The sequence below is a fragment of the Lytechinus pictus genome, chromosome 17 (genome assembly GCF_037042905.1).
Source record: "Lytechinus pictus isolate F3 Inbred chromosome 17, Lp3.0, whole genome shotgun sequence".
NCBI classification, from domain to species: Eukaryota; Metazoa; Echinodermata; class Echinoidea; order Temnopleuroida; family Toxopneustidae; genus Lytechinus; species Lytechinus pictus.
In genome coordinates this window covers 3,941,162-3,963,448 of record NC_087261.1, presented here as the reverse complement: position 1 = coordinate 3,963,448, position 22,287 = coordinate 3,941,162, and the positions used below count along the sequence as shown (strand labels likewise).

Sequence of the window (22,287 nt, the reverse complement as noted above, 5' to 3'; positions counted from 1 at the left end):
GTTCATAGCGCACACAGCTTTTTAAGGAATTACTTCCTACCGGTACCCATTTACCTCACCTGGGTTGAGTGCAGCACATTGTGGATCAGTTTCTTGCCGAAGGAAATTACGCCATGGCTGGGATTCGAACCCACGACCCTCTGTTTCAAAGTCCGAAGACTAATCCACTGGGCCACAACGCTCCACATATACAATGCCACCAGTCCTCCACAGTCTGTGGAAGTAAACTTTATTTTCCCTAAGTCATTGTACAAACTTTCTCTACTGTTTATTAGAAAACTGAAACTATTTTTAATTGAGTGATTCATTGTTGGCATGGTTAGCTCCACTAAAATAGCCGTCTCTATTTACGAATTGTTAAGAGGATAATCTTCAAACAGACATAGTCTAGTCAAAAAGGAAATGATTGAGGTATTCTTACAGTTGACTGGTGACGATTGTTTCATATCTATCCGCAGGACATTTATAGAATGAATATTTGAAACGGAAATGATAAATGATAAAGGTGAACGAAATCATTTTGTTGAGCAAGGAACCAATGAGGAAATAAACCTTTTATCAAAATTATAGAAAATTTGCAGAATATACATTTGAAGCGGAAAAAATCATACGGTGAATGATTTTTTTTAGCCTGCAGATAACCAATGAGGAAATAGGCATTTTATCAATAATACCTGCGGCGTACCCGTATGTGGATGTGTGTGGGTGGGGGGAGGGGTGAATATTACTTTTGTAGCATAAATATTCAAAGCCGAAATAATAACACAAAATAAATAATTGTTTAGCAACTAATGTACGACGAGAGATATCTTTGCCAATAATAACTCTAGCGAGGGGGAGAGGGGCAGAGGGCATAAACTTTTGTTTAAAATTCTATAAACGGAAGTAATAAAATCGTGATTATTTTGCCACTCATCTGTGAGAAAATATATATTTGACAATAACCATGAAAGGTTGGGAAGATTGTCAAGAACTTAATGTTTTCATCAAGGCTGTTCACCATGAGTCAACCGATTTGCCTTGCAAGAAACTTATTTTAATTCAATAAAAACATGAAAATCTATGATTTTTATTAATAATGACTAACGAAGTGCCAATAGGCATGATATGAGGGTCATAACGAATCATACAAACCTAGTTTTAGCTCCAGTGTTCAAAATCGTTTTTTTTTTCATTAGAGGATTGGGTTTTAAATAGAAAATTGCAGTGACATATTAATATGAGTTCTAAATAGAATCAACTGCTCCTATTAATGTAGTATGTTAATATGATTACAGTACTTTCAATGGGAATGAAAGTCTGGGGACCGATGTGTCCATATCACACTTGAGCATTCCATAGTTGAATGCTGATTTATAATCTTAAGCCCAATCACAAGGCGCGTTATTAATCACGAGAGAGTAGGGGAATTCCCCCAAATGTTTAGATTCGTTATCAATATGATCTACTCCGTATACCGAGCCCATGCATTGCATACATCAAATATTTTGGAGAATCGAAACAACTTTCACGACACCGTCTTCACGATCTCAGCTTAATTTCCTCCATAAATTTCCTCAGCATCTCAAACCAATCTTGTTAACCGATCCGCGACTACATTTCCTTGTACCCTAAAAACAAAAGTAACTCGGTTATACTTAAAGGACAAGTTCATTCCAACAAAAAGTTGATTTGAATAAAAAGAGAACAATCCAACAAGCATAACACAGAAAATTTCATTAAAATCGGATGTAAAATAAGAAAGTTATGCCATTTTAAATTTTTGCTAAATTTCACAAAACGGTTATATGCACATCCTTGTTGGTATGCAAATGAGGAAACTTGTGATGTCATCCACTCACTTTTTCTTTTCTATTTTATTATATGAAATATTCAAATTTTCTCTTCATTGTCAAGTGAAACAACGATTAATTCCTCCCTAAACATATGGAATTAGCATTGTTTAATATTATATGGTTTAGTCAAGTTGGTTATGTACATCATGAAATATTGTATAATTCAAATAATAAAAAACAAAAGAAATAGTGAGTGAAGGACATCATCGACTGTCTCATTTTCATGCCACTGATTGTGCATATCACTGTTTTGTGGAAAATAAGCGAAACTTTAAAATGTCATGATTTTCTTATTATACATCAGATTTTTGATGAAATTTTCAAAATTATGCTAGTTTGATTTTTTTCTCTATATATTCAAATCAACATTTTTTGTGGGGGGGGGGGGGGTGGACTTCACCTTTAAGTACTAGAGTCACACCAACAAAACTAATTCAAGACCGATCAATGTTATTTCGAATGGCATTTCATCTGTCGGTTTGGTATCTTTGCGCGACGGTTGCATCAGTAAGTCAAATATTTTTAAGGGGCACAACATGGCGGCCAAGGAAAATTTCTTTAAAGTGTTGATACCATGTAAAAACGCTATTTAAAATTTCAAGCAGGTTGTTGAAGCCCTAATATCGATTGTGTAAAGTTTGAGACAAGTTGTATAACAAGATGTTGAAAAAGTTTACAGAATTTCAGTTTTGTTTTCAACAATTGTGTAAAAGTTTATACAACTTTTTGTAAGAGTGACGGGTTTAAACAGCATGATATATTTTTTTTACTGTGTAGGGGCAGAGCAAATATTTGACCTTTTTAAAAATGAATCATGTATCACCCTTTTCTTTCCATTTCTTCTTCTTGTATATATATATATTTTTTTTTTTGGGGGGGGGGGGCTAAGACCCCAATCTGTGGGCTAGTGCATGGGTGGCATTATAGAAAAGTCATCTCAATAGTGAGAAAGTCGGTCTCGCCGATGTGACGGTAACATGGCAGTACGAAAGGGGCTACCCAGGCAAGGGGCAGAAAGTATTTTTAAAAAATCCCCTTCGATCTGAGTTTGGAGTCAATTCGTCATGCTGTAAGACAATAGTTTTAGACTCGTCTGGTAAGCACACGCGGATGTGGGTGCCTGGAACTGGGGGTATGCTACCTGGGGGGCAAGGGCACTTCGTGAGTGATGTTTCCGTGCAAGAATGAGATCATCCAAGGTTCACTTGATCCCAACAACAGATTAAAACAAAAGTTAAGGACATGAGACATATCCAGAGTGGTTATCTAGTTCAACAATATTCAACGCATTCCTCTTGGTATAAACCTATGTTTACTTGAGATGCAAATTGCCCATAAAAGAGACAATAGATTATCCATTTCAATCAATTAAGTTATCATTTAAATTGAATATGTTTGTGTACTTGTAGTGATATGTAATATAGACGGCAATGTGTCATTACACACTTCCACATTATTCAAGTAAAGGGATTTAAATTCGATATAAAAAGGGAACTTTGAAGAATAAGAAATTATTGTGTCCACCTTGACTTATTAAAACAGACTTGAAATCTACCATTATTTTCATTATGAATGGCTAATTTAACAACGGTGCTACTAATATCAAGAAAGGAGTTGCTCGTACAAGACATCATCTATGACATGTATGATTTTTGTGTCACAAGAAAAAGGATAAAGACAATGGCCCGTATTCTGAATTCAGGTTTAACTTAGACCATGGTCTAACTCTGTGCTACAATATTATTATAGGAAGCCAAAAGTGTCAAAATTTTCATTAAGTTGTATGTTTCTTATATTTACTGTGCTCTTTCCTGATTCTTCAATGGTGAAGACAATAATCTATTTATACTTTCTAGACAATTATGAATGATTTGAAAGCCAAATTAGCTGAAATATGATATCTCTACTGTTAGTGATTTATGCAACAATTAGCTATCCATACTTCAAACACAACTTTAAACCTGAGTTTAAGTTAAACCCGACTTCAGAATACGGGCCCTTGAATGTATAAAAGGGGAAAAATTAAAGAAGAAAGGAAGTGAATGGAAAATGGATCATGTCATACAATATTAAACACCCTGTCTATTCTAGCAAAATTTCTCTATGGGGGAGGGTGGGCAATCGTTCCCCTCCCTTTCTATGAAATTTCTCGGGCACCGCCACTGCAATATGGATGGAAAGATTATCAACCAATTTTCTCACCAGCCTCAATCGTCCAATAGCGAATAAACTGAAAAAAAATTATTTAATGATTATTTGATTGAAAATCACATGTATTTCCTTCAAACAGATACAAAATAATATTTGACATAGTAACGAATACAGAATATATTTCGACACAATTTTGAAGGAGGCGAAACTCGGAAAGCAGAGCTTGAGTTGGGGTCGCCAGATACAAATAATTAACAAGTTATGTACTGTAATGATAATGTAATAATAATTAAGAAAGTTAAGAGTAGAAGAGAAACATACAGTAGATGGAGAAGAGGGAGAAGAAATGTAGGCATTAGAAGATAAGTTAATTTGAATAACAGAGCTAGTAAACTGGTCGCAATTACGTAACATTGGTTCATGTATAAAGAGCTTGACTGACATTTGTCTAGCATAGCAACAGGTAAGGCATGTGCATTGACCTTCACAAGATTAATATCAGGACAATACATGGCGATTTCTTGATATTTCTGAGGATTGCCATTTGCCACCCATGCTCGGGACATTTTAGGGTTTTGATAATTTGTAAGAGATAGGTGAATTATCTGAAAGGCAAAGTATTTTTTAATTATTATTACTGTTTATACTCTTAGCTTGTTAAAGTGAAAGAAGAGCTTCTTTGCTCGGAACCAAGTTTGGACCTTCTTGGATCTTAATTAAAATACTATTGTTCAGATTAGCCGTAATATTACTGCCGGTAAATGATCATAATTTGCATGTTGACAGGCATTACTTAAATATGGAAATTGGATAAAGTGGCACTCACGAGGTATACTCAACAAGATTAAACTCTGAACTGATTAAACCGATGAGAATGCAGTTAGGAAGATAGCACAAGCAGGAAAGAGTCATCGTGAAAACCAATTATTATTAAAATCGGTGCTTTCATCGAGCCCAGAGACGTATGCTGCGAATTGTCAAAACCTTTCGCGTTTAATTGGAGCTGTGTGGTGCGTACGTGGTATTAATTGCATTTCAGGAGTTTATTACAAGGCTCTTTACGGCTGAGTAATGATGCTTGACTATATCATCACACCTGCAATAATTTAGTAACTCATCTCCTCGAGTATACCATTCATCGACAGGTTATAACCCTGAATGCATATACAGCCATTACACCCTGCCATGCAGGCATCAGTGACGATGTTTCATATTAAATCTCAATTTCAGCTTATTCAAATGATAAAAAATATAATTTTTTGAAATGTAATACAATATAATACAACAAATGGACAACGTTTCAAAGTCAAGGCTTGTGACAGGAGCAAGAAGATACCGATAAAAAAGTGTTGTTCGTTTTTTCCCCATTTTACAGTACATTTAGAAATGTCTATTTTTCATAATGATTCAATTTGATTCGTCAAGTTCATCAACGTTCTTATACGTCCTGGCTTGCGTTCATCTGGTGCTGATGTCACTCTGTCAGGGACGGATCCAGCTTTTGCCAATGGGGGGGGGGGGGGGAATTTTCATCCACATTTTCCCCGATCGCCTATGAATATTTATAAGAGAAATATGGCGCAAGATAAAACGCTGTGGATAATCATCATCATCATTCTATTATTTATATATTCAAACAGGAGGCGTGACAGCTTAGTCGGTGTAGAACCCGGTTTAGAGCGGAGAGTTCGGATTATTTCGGTGACTTGGGTTTGATTCCCACTTGATGCGCTAGTGCCCTTTGGTAGGTAGCCTCTTGTCGAGGCCCTGTCGGCTGCTTTCCGAGCGAACATGGCAAAGCAAGGGAGAGAGCGAAGCAGAGCTCGCGCCAGGCCTAATTCGCTTCGCGAATTAGGGAATCACTCGCTTCGCTCGGGAAGCAGCCGCCAGGGCCTCGACAAGAGGCTATTTGGTAGGGCATTTTATCCTCATTCGGTGAGGAACTTTTTGTTATCATTTGTTTACAATTTCTCATGATTTATTTACTCTCTCCTGCAGGGCTCACCTGTTCAGTTTTGAAAAAAGAAATGCTTAAACTGTCAGTCATCAGGTGTCCGACCACCGTAACCACATTCATTATTCATATCTGTTGTTAATGGGGTATCCAAAAAAAAAAAAAAAAAAAAAAACTGACTCGAAAATCAATTATTCATTTATTAAAATATCTTTATACAGGATAACAAGCTCGGATTGACTATTTTTCAGCATGGTCCTGTTAACATAAAATAACAATATATACAGAAAAGTTAAAAGTGTAACTTAGGTTCTATACAAGTAATTAATGAATTCGATATTAAAATCAGAATTATCACTAATACAAAAAAAAACGTTCAAAGATAACATATTCAATTTTTGAGGAATTGATGAAATGAGAATAGTTATCCTGTAGACAACACAATAACAGTAAAATATAAACTAAGGTGTATGATATCATTGATATAGTAAATAATTCAACAAAATTTATGAAGGAAATTAGGAATCTAATTATCAATAAAATCAATAAAAGGTTGATGATGTTTTTATTCTATAAAATAAATTCATAGAGCCTCTATCATCAACAGGATAAGATCTGGCGATAGTTTGAAAGGTATAAAACATAAATCATTTTACAGTTTTAAAGAAAAATACAAGAGCTAAAGGCCATTAAACATAAAACATTGTATAGCTTGATTAAAAGGGGAAAGTATTAAAAGCAAAGAAACATAAAGCATGTTTTATAGCCAGAATGGCATCAAATAAGTAAAATGATAAAACAGTAAAAAAAAAAATTGCTCACTGACCAATTAACTAATCAATCAAGCAAGCTATTATACGGTCTAGTCATCAAGCAGTAAAATGGTGTTTCCTTCGAGTTGAGTCACATTTTTGTGAACAAAGCCAACAAATGAAGAAAAAAAAAACATAAGAGAAAAAACAAGAAAAAGAAAGGAAAATGGGAGCGGCAGGGGAGGGGGGGGGGTGGTCATAACAGTACTATAACGTAGAGTATGTTGATCACCGCATAAAATTTCGAATGTCAGGGGATGTTTCCTTTTTTGTTGTTGAGGGAAGGGGTCGTTAAAGAGAATAGAGATCGTGTGCTTAAATTCCATAGATCACTTTCGCTTGTCTTGTATGAGCGATTCATTGTTTTTTCCAATGTTTATTTATCAAAATAATTTTGTTGATTTATTATTTTTTTTTACATATTTTTACATGCTTGTAATAATAATAATAATGAAAATATTAATATTAATAATAATAATAATGATAATGATACTAATAATAAAATGGTCCATTCATATAGCGCAGCTACTGTAATTGCATATACTCTACTGAGCTTACCCCTGCTGTAGCTGAGCCGCCATATACTAGGCGCTAAACAAAGAATAAATCCTACCGGGTATACCCATTCACCCCACCTGAGTCAAGTACAGCACAATGTGGGTTTAAACATTTTTTTTTTCTAGTAGTTTAATCAATGATGGCACTGCATTTAATCATGTAACTTCCTTTTTTTTAATCTGCACTTATACTGGAGTGGCTGGGGTGGATGTCACCTTTTAAAAAGATTAAAATAGAAATTGAGCACTAAAGGGGAACCCTCCAAATTACTACCAAATATAATGATAGGGGACTGTAAAAGATTGTTGTTCAATAGTTATTCGTTTTTTAGGGGGCGAGCATTATTATTATTTTTTTTCAGGTGATTTTCACGATAATGATGATGGCGCTCTCCAGCTTTGCAAGTTATTGGAGTTGTTCCATGTACACGGTTTAATTATTGCCCATTTTCAGATAAGTCTACATGTTTAAAGTCCAATGTACTGATGGCGCTTTATATATTTCAATTATATTACCTGGGATTTCCTACTGCATTCGTACGGGAGTCGGGCGGGATGTTTTTTTTTTAAATATAAATATAGAATAGAAATGGAAGATGAAATATAATGCTCATGGGAATGCAATTTGTCGATGGAATAAATCGAGATCTTATTCCGCATGTTCGGCGATAAAATAAATCCATACACTAATATCAGGGCAGTACGAAGCAGAAGATATATATCATTAATATTTTATGGAGCCTATCTTATCAGTTGCACACATCGCTCCCAATGATGCTCATAGAATGCTTCTTTATTGATGTGCAGTTTAAAGATCTGTCGGCAAAATGGCCTGGTCTAGTCCAGAACAACATTAAGTGCCATGCCGGGAAATCGAACCCCTGGCGTTTATAACTTGAAGTCTGGTAGTCTTGTAGTCTGAATGTGCAGCCTACTCATGCCTTGTGTACTGAAGGCCCTCTGAAACAGCAAGTTTTGCATGTGCTAGTCTTTGCATGGAGACACACTTGCTGATCAAAGTTTCAATCAGGGTCTGTGCCTGCAGACTACCTGTATCGTATGGAATTTCCTTTGCCAAAAAGACATCCTATGAATGCTACTCTCCAGAGGCAACAATAACAACAGCAACAACAGTATAAAACTTGAAAAAAAAAAAGCTCCATTGGATCTTGAAGAATTAGCACCAAAAAAGAATCTTAAGGGTGGACCGAAGCTCCGACGTGCCTAAAGGGCAATAGATTTAATTTCTTTCCACTGTATTTATTGTGTGCAAGTTTGTGATGAACTTGCTAGGTTGGCGTAAAACCCATAATGATTAAACTACTTAACCCTTTACGCGCCAACGTCGCCATTCAGCACCAATAAACATTAACTACATACCGATGTTATTCCTCTAGCATTTAACAAGTTAAACTCCTTCCCTCTTTTCGCTGCTCTTTAATGACATAAATTATTTATTTGTTTATTTTGCTTCTTGATCACTCGTACATAACATGCCTAACGAATTGAGAATGAAAAAAATATGTAAAAAATAATAGTTTTATATTAAATTATTCAGTGATGACTAAAGATCTTCGAGTTTACACAGAGCAACTAATAGTTCAATATATATACGAAATCATTCACCGTGTCATAACGATGATCGATTAGACATTTTAAGAAATTAGTTTGACAATTGAAATCGAAGGATGCGGTTCCGCACTGGTGATAATTAGCAGGCGTTCTCAACCAAGCCCTCATTTCGAGTCCATTTCGTAAATTAATATTTCATCCCTACCAAAGCAGAAGACTGCAGCAGTTAATGCACTGCGTGGATACAAGTAGGACTGTAGGATCAGATAACTTCAGTATTAGCTGGTTAACAGGGAGATTAAAATGGCAACATCGCAACACCTCATTCTATCATCTATACTTGTTTCCATGGTTACACTAGGACGTACACAAAGTAAGTATTTTTTTTTCTTAAGATGAATTGCAAGTTTGGGAGGGTACAACTGATTTTATTCAGATGTTTTATAGTCTTTCTCCAATATTCTTCTTTGATATCATCGATATGGTCACTTGGTATTGATGAGTATTAGGGGACGACCTAATGTGTTGTATGACTAACGATACCATTCAACTGAATCTTTCAAAATCCGTTGCTTTATTAAACATGCGATGACGACGATGATGACGAGATGAATGTGATGACTGAACATGGGAATGAAAACGACAATGCTGGTGGTAATAAGCATTTTAAAGATGTACGATAATGAGAAGAATGATGATGTAATACTAATATCAAGGCACAAGTACGGCTAAGACTTGGTTGTTTTGTTATATGGTGATGATGACGATGATATTGGATGATGAGAACGGCATCGATGACGATTTCAGTAATGGGGGATGGTGATGTTTATCATGATGCCGTTGCTACTGCTGCTGATGATCGCTATGATATTGAAGCTGTGCGGTACCGATGATAGTTACGATAAAATGGTCAAAGTGGTTGTGGTTATGGTGGTGGTGGTGATGGGGGTAATGGTGGTTGTTGTGTTGATGACGGTAATGGTGATGATGATGATGATGATGATGATGATGAAGATGATAAAGATAATGATGGTCATTGTAATTGTGGTGGTGGGGAGGATGATGGTCATGGAGGTTGTAAAGGGTTTGTGATATTGATGGTGATGATGATGATTATGGTCATTGTAGTTTTTGTCGCTGTCGTGGTGATGTTGATGATAATGACGGTGATGATGGTCGTGGTGGTTGTGGTTCTGGTGGTAGTGATGGTGATATTGATGATGATGGACTTGGCATAAAAATATAATGCCCGTATTTACTTTATCAATATTAAATGGTTCATAGACAGTCATTGAACTAAAATTGACTTGTATACTTCTTCTCCATGTTATTTTATTAGTCATGTTAGTAGGATCGTATAAAAAGATATATCGTAAAATATATTATACGAATATTTTTTATATGTATATTTCAATTCATGATTATTTGTTTAGAAATGATTTCATTCATATTCGTAATTTCTAAAAATGCCCAGTAATGTGCTAGTGTTCGCCATTTTTGTGAGCGCTAATGTGTAGATATGTGTCGGCATGCGGCCTCGGCTCGTGTCCGGGGCACGGCAAAGTATTAACATCGAATTGCATCGCCAACCAGGAACAAAATCTCCCCGTCTTTACCTTTAATAATTAATTGATTCATTTGACATGGCCGTATAAATGTCTTTTTCTTTCTGAGAATAATTTTTTCAATAGTCTATCCGTGGGAGAAACTCACGTAACACCATTTTACGAGAATTAATGTATACCCATATCAACTTATGATGAGCATTTAACTATTAGATAGGCCTATTCGAATCACCATTTCTGAAGTGAGATGGGTAGGCCTACATGATGAAAAAAAAGGCGTGAAACATAACAATAGCTGGGTATGGTTTATCAGCAATTCAGCCTTGGCTTTAATCATGATGATCATGATAATCATGTCAAGTAATCACAAAACACAGAGAACAAAACTATCAAGTATACATTAATAATCGTGTGTAGGTGCGTTTACATTAATGACGACAACAATTTGCATTGAATATTAAAGGTTTTATGCATTTCAAAAGTCATTACATGTCTTACACTTTTAAAATGATATATCACCTGACTAACTTTAAATAACAGTTAGAAATTGCTATAAAAACGAAAGCATCCAAACATTATAATCAAGTTATTCAAATATCTCCTCATGACCCACTTTCTCCAAATACTTAAATATTAAAATGTATTCCCATCACGTTTTCTTCTTTTTTTGATAGTGAAACGTACTTTTATATTGTTTATATACTAAATGCTTAATAATGGATTTATATTCGGCAATGTATTATATTTTCATCAGCATTGTAAGTGCCTTATGCGATTTTAGTTCTATGTAAATACCAATGCTACAACAAAGGAGTCTGCAAGATAGCTTCACCTGTCATATGTTCACCTGTTCCATTCACACATGTTATTATGTAAAGAAGTGGGTTTTTATTTACTTTTAGCAGGTTTAGGAAAGTGATTTGCAAAAGTGGCAGTATCCACCTGACCGCCTCCCTTAAGTCCTTTTTATACCAAAATTCCTGCAACTAACATTAGAATGGTTCAGAACAAAGCACTGCTACAACAAAAGAAGTTCATTACGATTCGTGTAAATGGAACAATGTAAATGGCAAGAGAGAACATTCCTAGAGGAGAATACACTGAAAGAACTGAACGAACCTTTAATGTTAGTTTGTCTTTATGACTACTCAACTTATCTCTTAACACAGTATGTCCTACGCCACCATGCGATCCAAACCCTTGTTTAAATGGCGGGGTCTGTAGGCGGTCTGCAGGATGTCAGTACACATGCTCGTGTTTACCAGGCTTCTCAGGTACAAGCTGTGGGGATGGTAAGTGAAGCCTTTGATTGCCTCAACCAATGAGAGATTATTGGCCCAGCTTGGCATTATCCTGGTTTAAGTCACCACTCCATTCACTGCCGTTTATTTCGTCAGCAGCGGAGACTTCTTTCCTCTCATATTGACTTTGTACACAACGAGCGCACACACACTGACGCACACGAGAAGAGAGGTGACTTATTTCAGGATAAGGCCACTCATTCAATGAACAAGGTTATGATATAACCTTGTTCTCAGTTATATATCCATGTGTGGCAAAATAAGGATGGCAATGTTTGGCTTATTTTCTCTTTTTCTTTGGGACAAATGCTTGATTTTTTTACACTGACAGTTTCCATTACACCTATTCGTCATACAACTTGGCCCTTAAGTAAATTTGATTCTTTAAATTATTTTTTTCTTAATCAAAAATAGAGATTAAAAAATGAAAATTTTCTTGCCATATTATTTTCCACCAATAGAGGGCGTACACAAAAATATGCCCAAAATTCAAGTTTTTGAGCGCTCTAGTGAATACAAACATTATTCCCAAGTTACTAATGAATAATAAATTCCAACTGTACGGAAATTAGTAATTTTGGTCACAAAAGTGATATTTTAATCATTTTTTTAAGTGTGTGCTCTGTACAGCATTGGCATGCCATAGTCCAACATGTAGATTCCCCACAGGCAGGGTGGTTGCAGTGAACAAGTGGATAAGGCCAGATCATTTTTTAATTTCATAATTGTATTTCCACATTCGTACATGAAGGATGTCAAAGATATCACAACAGTATGAACAATATGATGGACATGTTCAGGTGAATCGAGATTGAGTACTAAGTTAAGACGCAAATAAGACGCACTTTAAGGCAAGAAGGACAAGTCATCACTTTTGTCAAGTCGCTGGCCTCAAGTAAACGTCGCTAGAGCAAGAAGATTCTAGATCCTTGGTCCATGTATCAAAATTATCTATTCTTGTCCCCCAAAATCAAATTGAAAATATTAAGGATATTGTTGTTTTATGCTACCTTTTTCACATCCACTTTCACTTTCGATTAACATTGCCATGATTACCAAACACTGGTCAAAGCTATTTCATGTTGCTTTAAAACTATTCCACTCATGCACCTGTTCTACATCCTACAGGACTCCGTATTGATTTCTTTCATCATATTTGTCTATGTCTAGTCGTGATGACAAGGCAAAAACAGATATGATTAAATATCATCACGGAGTCCTCTACGCTACCTGTTCTAGAGAGGTATTACTAATTTACAAGTTTGACAAGTGATTCACCAATCATTAAATATCTGATAGCTGCTATGACCGATGCCCCAAAATTTATTCTCTTTGGAAAATATTTGCTGACATATTTGTTTTAAATGATTTTTTTTTCAATCCACAGGGGATGTCTGCTTGAGCACGCCTTGTCAGAATGGCGGTGAATGTTTCTCATTTACCAATCCCAATTTATATGTATGTATCTGTACGGGGAGCTGGAAAGGCGCTAATTGTGACATCGGTAAGTTTCAGCATGGTTAAAAAAAATTATTCTATAAATTGTCACTCGGATTGGTTGGGTGTAATGATCACTCTAGAAGACCTGGGGAGTGTTTCATCAACATTTTCATCCGACAAGTTGCCAGATCTGACATCTTTCTCTGATGTTGATTGGCTGAGAGGTACTGTTACTTTGGTAACTGTCGGATAAAATGGGACTTGTCGGATAAAACGTCCGACAAGTCCTTTCATGAAACGCCCCCCCAGGAGGAGCAACATTAGATGAAGTAACAGTAGAAACGAGAGGCAGGGGCAGTTGTGAGTACCCCCCCCCCCAAAAAAAAAAATGCAGTTGGAGAAAGCGGGCAACGATGGTAGTGGTGATGTTGATGAAGATGTTGATAAAGGTAGTAATAGTCACACAGGGGTCGTCAATATGGAATGCTAACCTCGCAATAGTGTAAGTGATTGAGTGGCAAATAGAGTGATCGTAGTGGTGGTGGTGGTGGTAGTCGCAGTCGTATTAGTATCAGAAATCCTGGATACACCCGTTTTTATTAACATATTTATGCTGTACATTTAGAAACTTCAATATTATTGGTCCCTTAGGTGAATGTGATAGTGACCCTTGTCTCAACGGAGGAACTTGTGTGGAGACTGATGATGGCGCGTTCAATGGATGTTCATGCCCACAAGGATTCTTAGGAGAGTATTGTTCAATAGGTAGGTATTCTTAAACTAGAATATGCTATAGTCACACCGAAGCAATCACCTTCCCGAACTGACAGGTGATATGCCCTTTTTTGATAACGCAATAAACTGTCATAGTTAATATTACCTCTGTCATGTCCGTGCAAAAAGTTTTTTTTAATATGAAATTACCCTGTCCTGTCATTCTATTAATTGTAAACTCTTCTGTCATGTTTGATGGTATGTTTTGTTCCCTCTTGTCCTATCATTTAACGTTCCCCTTATCCGACCCAATTGATCATCACCTCATTACAATGATGCCTCCCCTATTTTCATGTAATTAATAAATGAGTTTGATAATGGGATTATTTATTTCTATTTCACCAGTTAATCGCTGCAATCCAGACCCTTGCAACGGAGTTGGAAATTGTGAGAATTTCATCAACACCTTTATATGTACCTGTTTTCTTGGTTGGGATGGAAGGCTGTGTGATATACGTAAGTACGATTCAGTTGTTTGAAAAAAAAAGTGGTTGGGTGTTTCATGTGGGGGTTTTCCTTTCATTGTCAAAGGAAACTTATTGTTATAAGCTAGTGAAATATTTTGATTCAATAGGCTGAGGGCTCCCTTGTCATTGAGAATTGCCAAGTTGCTGCAATGATGCGTTACATTGTTTATTAGCTCCGAGAATATATTTTTGTCCAGCATATATAGCGTTTAACTCAAAGCATGTCCTTCACACAGCTTGACGCATATATGATGTAAGCTCAAACTGACGTCGTTTAATATGATTAACATGCAAGTAGACACAGTACGTACACCGCGATTCACACGCAATGTATTAACATAACATTCTACTACGCGGTTCGTGCTCAATTTAATAATTTTTGTAACAAAGAATGTCTATCTATTGTTATTCAGCAGGCGAAAATCGATTTGGTGTCTATCCCCTCGTCACCCCCTCCAATCTGCGCGCACCTGCACTCTTACATTAAGCATGTTAAGAGGGCCTAACACAGTCAAGCTAAGCTTATAGTGGCAACCTTTGCAACCTTTTTAAATCGTGATGGTATAGAAAATAAAACCTTATTCACATTTTTATTAAATATTTTGTTACGTATATGTACTTTGGTTGTTATTTTGTATTTCAAAAGTTGCAGAAACAATAAATGAAAATTGCATGAAATTAACGAGACACAGTCAATCATCGTTTAATTCTCCTTTTTATGTTGACTATTTGCTCCATTTTCGTTTTATCTCTTTCTTTTCCTTCTAGCAAATCCATGCGAAACCAATCCGTGCTCACAGAATGGAGATTGTCATAATAATGGTACTCAGTTTTACTGTCAGTGTGACTCCGGATGGATCGGTCGCTTATGTGACATAGGTATATGGCTCATGGTTTGTGAGCATTTTTTTAAGATCTCGCGGAATGTAAACTTTAGATTACAAAAATAGTGACCATGGTGATGGGACTCACACGATTTTTAAAAAGATGATTTTTAGAGGAAGTTCATTAATGACTAATAAATGTTATTGTCTTGGTCTAAGTTTGAGCAGTGACTCTAGGTTTCATAACGAAGAATTGATACAGTCGTAAATCTTGACGTACGGTGCTGATTCCATTTACGGTCATCTCCGTGCTGAAATGGGAAAACGTTATTTATTCTTACGTTGTCAGCTAAATGACACCCTCTTCTTATTCCACTCGCCCTAGCATGCCTGGTAAGAATGTTATTTAGTTGTTTGATCCAAAACGTCAATTTAATTCCATAAGTTCGTACGTACTCATTTGGAATCAGCTTGAAATACAACGAATATATCACAGAAATCGCCTTGTTAACATTGTTTCATGAATCTATTAAATTGTGTAATTCTTGCTATTCACAGTTGACCCATGTTTCCATAATCCCTGTCTAAACGGAGGAACATGTACAACCTTTCCAGATTCTGTCACCAACGGCACAGCCCTGTTTAACTGTACTTGTCATTCCGGATTTTTTGGAGAAACTTGTGAACAAGGTAAGAATCCTGTTCTTCACTTGTTTCTTTTTAAAAGATAAATTATATTTATAATCAATCTTTTAAACTCAATCTAAAGTCTCAGACGGTCCCTTAATACCATTTACTCAGTGTTATATCATTTTTTGTTTTCTTTCTGGCATTCAGTTGATCCCTGTTTCTTCAACCCTTGTCTAAATGGAGGAACGTGTACAACCTTTCCTGATTCTATCATCAATGGCACAGCCCTATTCAACTGTTCTTGCCATTCTGAATTCTTTGGAGAAATCTGTGAAATAGGTAGGATTTCCATCCTTAATTTAGACATGTAAGATACAGTATTAATCTATTCGAGGTTTTCAACTGAAACTAAAGTCTAAGACACTTCATGAATAATAATAATATTTACTCAATAACATATCCAAATTGTTTTCTTTCTGACATACAGTTGATCCATGTTTTTTCGATCCGTGTCTAAATGGAGGAACGTGTACAACCTTTCCTGATTCTATCATCAATGGCACAGCTCTTTTCAACTGTTCTTGTCATTCTGAATTCATTGGGGAAACCTGTGAAAGAGGTAAGAACCGGGACAGGGCTGGCCAATGCCTGGATGGTAGAAGGGTGAGAGTGTAGGAAACATCTATATATCTTTGAGTTGTATCTGACCGAGGAGGAAAAAAAGGGGGAAGGGAAAAGGTGAAAAACAACATAATGAACTGTTTTATAAAGATATGGCTGAAATAAAGAATTTTATGTTATTTCCATATTCATTTTTATAAGAATGATGTATATGTAGTCCATGATAACCTTACACATCTGTAATAACTTTTCTTCTTGCCACATTTATTGGAATGAAAATGAAATGTATTTTTTTCTTCAATTCTACATGTATCTGTTTCTGACTTCACAGTCGATCAATGTTTCTTCAATCCGTGTCTAAACGGAGGAACATGTAAAACATTTCCTGATTCTATCATCAATAGCACAGCCCTGTTCAACTGTTCTTGCCATTCTGAATTCTTTGGAAATACATGCGAAATAGGTAAGAACATAAGCGGGGTCATAGGGCTAGGGGGAAAAGATCATATGATTTTTCACGATAAGTATATGAGAAAATGAGGAGGGACTAATTAAGGACGAAAGAATAAAATGAATAGTGGAAACAAAGTGCCGAGTCATAGAATCAAGTAATTGGTCCATATCATTAAAAGAAAATTACGTTGCCTTTAATATGACTTCCGTTTAATCCCTATTCCATCCGCCCTGGTAGGGAATTCATTTCTTGAAGATTTGTCTCAGTTGTTTGAGCAAAAACGTCTTTTTTTGTAAAGTTCATACACAAACATTTTGAATCAGCTTGAAGTCCAATATATATATATGTTTATTATAAATCCTGACGAAATTATATTTTTCTCACGTTCTTAATTAGGTTTCTTAGATCCATTAATTTGTTTATTTCTTTTAACAGTTGATCCATGTTTCGTCAATCCGTGTCTCAATGAAGGATCATGTACAACTTTTCCTGATTCTGTCACCAACGGCACAGCTCTATTCAACTGTTCTTGTCATTCCGAATTCTTTGGAGAAACTTGTGAAATAGGTAGGAATCCTATTCTCCACTTGTTTCTTTTTAAAAGATATATTATATGTATATTCGATTTTAAAACTCATACTAAAGTCTAAGACGTTCTCTTAATACGATTTACTCATGTTATATCATATGTTTTTTTTTCTTTCTTTCCGGCATGCAGTTGATCCCTGTTTCTTCGATCCGTGTCTAAATGAAGGAACATGTACAACCTTTCTTGATTCAATCATCAATGGCACAGCTCTATTCAACTGTTCTTGCCATTCTGAATTCTTTGGAGAAGCCTGTCAAATAGGTAGGATTCCTATTTCTTGTTTTTGTAATTTAAAAGGATACAATATGTGTATATTCGAGTTTTTAAACTTAAACTAACGTCTAAGATACTTAATTTATTGATAACATTTTCTCAAAATTATATCCAACTTTTGTTTTCTCGCCGACAGTTGATCCGTGTTTCTTCAATCCATGTCTAAACGAAGGAAAATGTACAATATTTCCTGATTCTACCATAAACGGCACAGCTTTATTTAACTGTTCTTGTCATTCTGAATTCTTTGGAGAAACTTGTGAAATAGGTAAGAAAAGGTGGCGTGATCGTGGCCTATTTTGTAGAGTAAGGATGGTGGAGTGGGATGTATTACGTATAACTACATGTATTTGAGTTAATCAATACGAGAAATAAAATACAGCGAGAGATGGAGGAATAAAGGTTAAGTAAACATGTTTTATTATTTAATCAGAGGGTAAAATAAAAAACTAACTACTTCTATCTACTTTTCCGAGGTCTCTTGCCCTTTCAGGTCACCCTTATACCTTCCCTGATAGGAAGTTATACATGTTATATTTATCTCTTTACACATTTTCGTGAATCGATTTGTGCCCAAAAAGTAAATTGAGGCCTTCTTGCAACATTTTTTCGGATTGAGCTAGAATGAAAATTCAAATTTTCAATTCTTAATTTCTATGTTTTTAACTTCACAGTTGATCCATGTTACTTCAATCCGTGTCTTAATGGGGGAACATGTACGACCTTTCCGGATTCTATAATCAATGGTACAGCTCTATTCAACTGTTTTTGTCATGCTGAATTCTTTGGAGAAACTTGTGAAATAGGTGGGAATCCCATTATTTACTCTAGTTATTTTGAAAAAGAAACAGTATCTATTTGAGTTATTCAACTTAAATTAAAGACACTTCCTTAATAGCATTTACTCAATAATAATCCAATTTGTTTTCTTTCTGACAGTTGATCCATGTTTCTTCAATCCGTGCCTAAATGAAGGGACATGTACAACATTTCCCGATTCTATTATCAATTACACAGCTCTATTCAACTGTTCTTGTCATTCTGAGTTCTTCGGAAAAACATGTGAAAGAGGTACGGAACCGCCCATTAATTATTTAATTACCTTTTAAGCCGTTACCTTTCGAATCTTAATTTCATATAGAGTTATCGATTACATTCCTTTCTAATTTTACCACTGATTTTGTTTACAATCTTTTCCAGTTCTACATGAATTTTTCCCGAGCTATTGATACTGTTTTTACCCTGCATTACACGACTTTCCCTTCCGATAGCTTGATATTGCTTCAAATATCATTCGTTTTTGCAGTCGATCCATGTTTCTTCAAACCGTGTATAAACGAAGGAAAATGTACAACCTTTCCAGATTCTACAATCAATGGTACAGCTCTATTCAACTGTACCTGTCATTCTGAATTCTTTGGAGGAACTTGTGAAAAAGGTAAAAACTGATCTTCCTGCCTTAAGTTCTTTTATATTTTGAGACATATTTCTGATAAAATACTAATACTAAATTCTTTTCACCCATTACATTTTATTCACAGTTGACCCCTGTTTCTTCAGTCCATGTCTTAATGAAGGAACGTGTACGACCTTTCCTGATTCTATCATCAACGGCACAGCTCTGTTCAACTGTTCTTGTCATTCTGAATTCTTCGGGATCATATGATTTTTCACAATAAGTATATGAGAAACTGAGGAGGGACTAAAGGACGAAAGAACAAAATGAATAGTGGAAACAAAGTGCCGAGTCATAGAATCAAGTAATTGGTCCATATCATTAAAAGAAAATGACGTTGCCTTTAATATGACTTCCGTTTAATCCCTATTCCATCCGCCCTGGGAGGGAATTCATTTCTTGAAGATTTGTCTTAGTTGTTTGAGCAAAAAAGGTCATTTTTTTGTAAAGTTCATACACAATCGTTTTCAATCAGCTTGAAATCCAATATATATATGTATATTATAAATCCTGACGAAATTATATTTTTCTCACGTTCTTAATTAGGTTTCTTAGATCCATTAATTTGTTTATTTCTTTTAACAGTTGATCCATGTTTCTTCAATCCGTGTCTAAATGAAGGATCATGTACAACTTTTCCTGATTCTGTTACCAACGGCACAGCTCTATTCAACTGTTCTTGTCATTCTGAATTCTTTGGAGAAACCTGTCAAATAGGTAGGATTCCTATTGTTTTTTGTAATTTTAAAGGATACAATATGTGTATATTCGAGTTTTTAAACTTAAACTAACGTCTAAGATGTTTAATTTATTGATAACATTTACTCAAAATTATATCCAACTTTTGTTTTCTCGCCGACAGTTGATCCGTGTTTCTTCAATCCATGTCTAAACGAAGGAAAATGTACAATATTTCCTGATTCTACCATCAACGGCACAGCTTTATTTAACTGTTCTTGTCATTCTGAATTCTTTGGAGGAACTTGTGAAAAAGGTAAGAACTGATCTTCCTGCCTTAAGTTCTTTTATATTTTGAGACATATTTCTGATAAAATACTAATACTAAATTCATTTCACCCATTACATTTTATTCACAGTTGACCCCTGTTTCTTCAGTCCATGTCTTAATGAAGGAACGTGTACGACCTTTCCTGATTCTATCATCAACGGCACAGCTCTGTTCAACTGTTCTTGTCATTCTGAATTCTTCGGGGAGAAGTGTGGATTAGGTACTTTACATTCTACCTTACCTGTTCATCACTTTCTCAAACCTGATTTGTTGAGGTTGTAAATTCACTCTCCCTTTTTGTTATTTTTAAAAAATTTGTTCGATACACTTTCATTCACTTCCACAAATAAGTTTCAGAACCCTTGATAAAGAAAACTGTTCAAAAGTGTTTAATACTGTCATACATTTTCCCTTTACTTCAAAATTGTTTTCTTAATATTCCTTTCTGCCGTTTCTTCAATCCGCGTCTAAGCGAAGGAACATGTACAACCTTTTCTGATTCTATTAACAACGACACAGCTCTATTCAACTGTTCTTGTTATTCTGAAATCATTAGAGAGGTTTGTGAAATATGGAAAAATTTCTCTTTTTGCCTGACTAGCCAAAACATACTTTCAGATTAACCTGTTACTCCCAAACCTTCTAAGTTCTTATTGTTAACATCAAATCCATTTCCCGTTTTATGTATTCACAGTTGATCCATGTTTCTTCGATCCATGTCTAAACAAAGGAACGTGTACAACCTTTCACGATTCTATCGCCAGTGACACAGTTCTATTCAACTGTACTTGTCATTCTGAATTCTTTGGAGATGCATGTAAAACAGGTGTATTTTAGCGATACTTAATGTTTGGAAATTATTCCGTGTGTTCTTACTTTTGAAGTGCTTTATTATTTTGGTCTTTCCGTTAACTTTTGAAGTAAATTAAAACTATCACTTACCATTAATTTAATCAAATAGCCTTGTCTTTACGATATGTAGTTGATCCCTTTTTATTCGTGTCTGACGGAAGGAATATACAAATATGATAAATATACGACCTTTCCTGAATCTCTCATCAAAGAAACATCTTTGTTCAACTTCATTTCATTCTTAACCTCTTTGTATTCACAGTTGATCCCTGTTTCTTCAATCCGTGTCTAAATGAAGGAATATGTACAACCTTTCCTGATTCTATCATCAATGACACAGCTCTATTTCACTGTTCTTGTCATTCTGAATTCTTTGGAGAAACCTGTGAAATAGGTATGGAGCCTCTTCTTTTATTACCTTTATACATATTACTTTTAATCATTATGTTACTATTAAGTCTGATTCTACATAAGGCTGAGGTTGACGATTCTTTCTACATTTTACAATCCTCTCCAGTTTTTACCCTGGGTCGCAAGACCTTTCCGTTCGATATATTGATATTGTTTAAATTCTTGTTTGCAGTTGATCCGTGTTTCTTCAATCCGTGTGTAAACGAAGGAACATGTACAACCTTTCCTGATTATATCGTCAATGACACAGCGTTATTCAACTGTACTTGTCATTCTGAATTCTTTGGAGATGCATGTGAAACAGGTACCAGTTTTTTCCCTCTTTATAGTTTATAAATCAGTACGTGTGCCTTTCATTATTTTGAAGTAAAGCATATGTTGGTCTTTTCATAGACCTTTTAAGTAAATTAAAACTATTTTTCATCATACCCTTTTCTTTATGATATGCACCTGATCACTTAATTCAATCCGTGTCTGACCGAAGGATTGTAAATGTTATTAACGACCTTTTCGTGATTCTTCCGTTAATGACACATCTCTATTCACCGTCAGTTCATTAGTAATCCTTTTGTATTAACAGTTGATCCATGTTTCTTCGATCCGTGTCTAAACGAAGGAACATGTACAACCTTTTCTGATTCTATCGTAAACGGCACGGCTCTATTCAACTGTTCTTGTCATTCTGAATTCATTGGAGACAAATGTAAAACAGGTATGGAATATCCAATTAAATCTGTACC

At 35.4% G+C, this 22,287-nt stretch overlaps 1 pseudogene; it reads left to right on the top strand.

Annotated features, from left to right (window-relative positions):
- Positions 1 to 9,184: 9,184 nt before the first annotated feature.
- LOC129280455 (neurogenic locus notch homolog protein 1-like) overlaps positions 9,185 to 22,287 on the top strand; it is a 32,914-nt pseudogene continuing 19,811 nt past the window's right edge.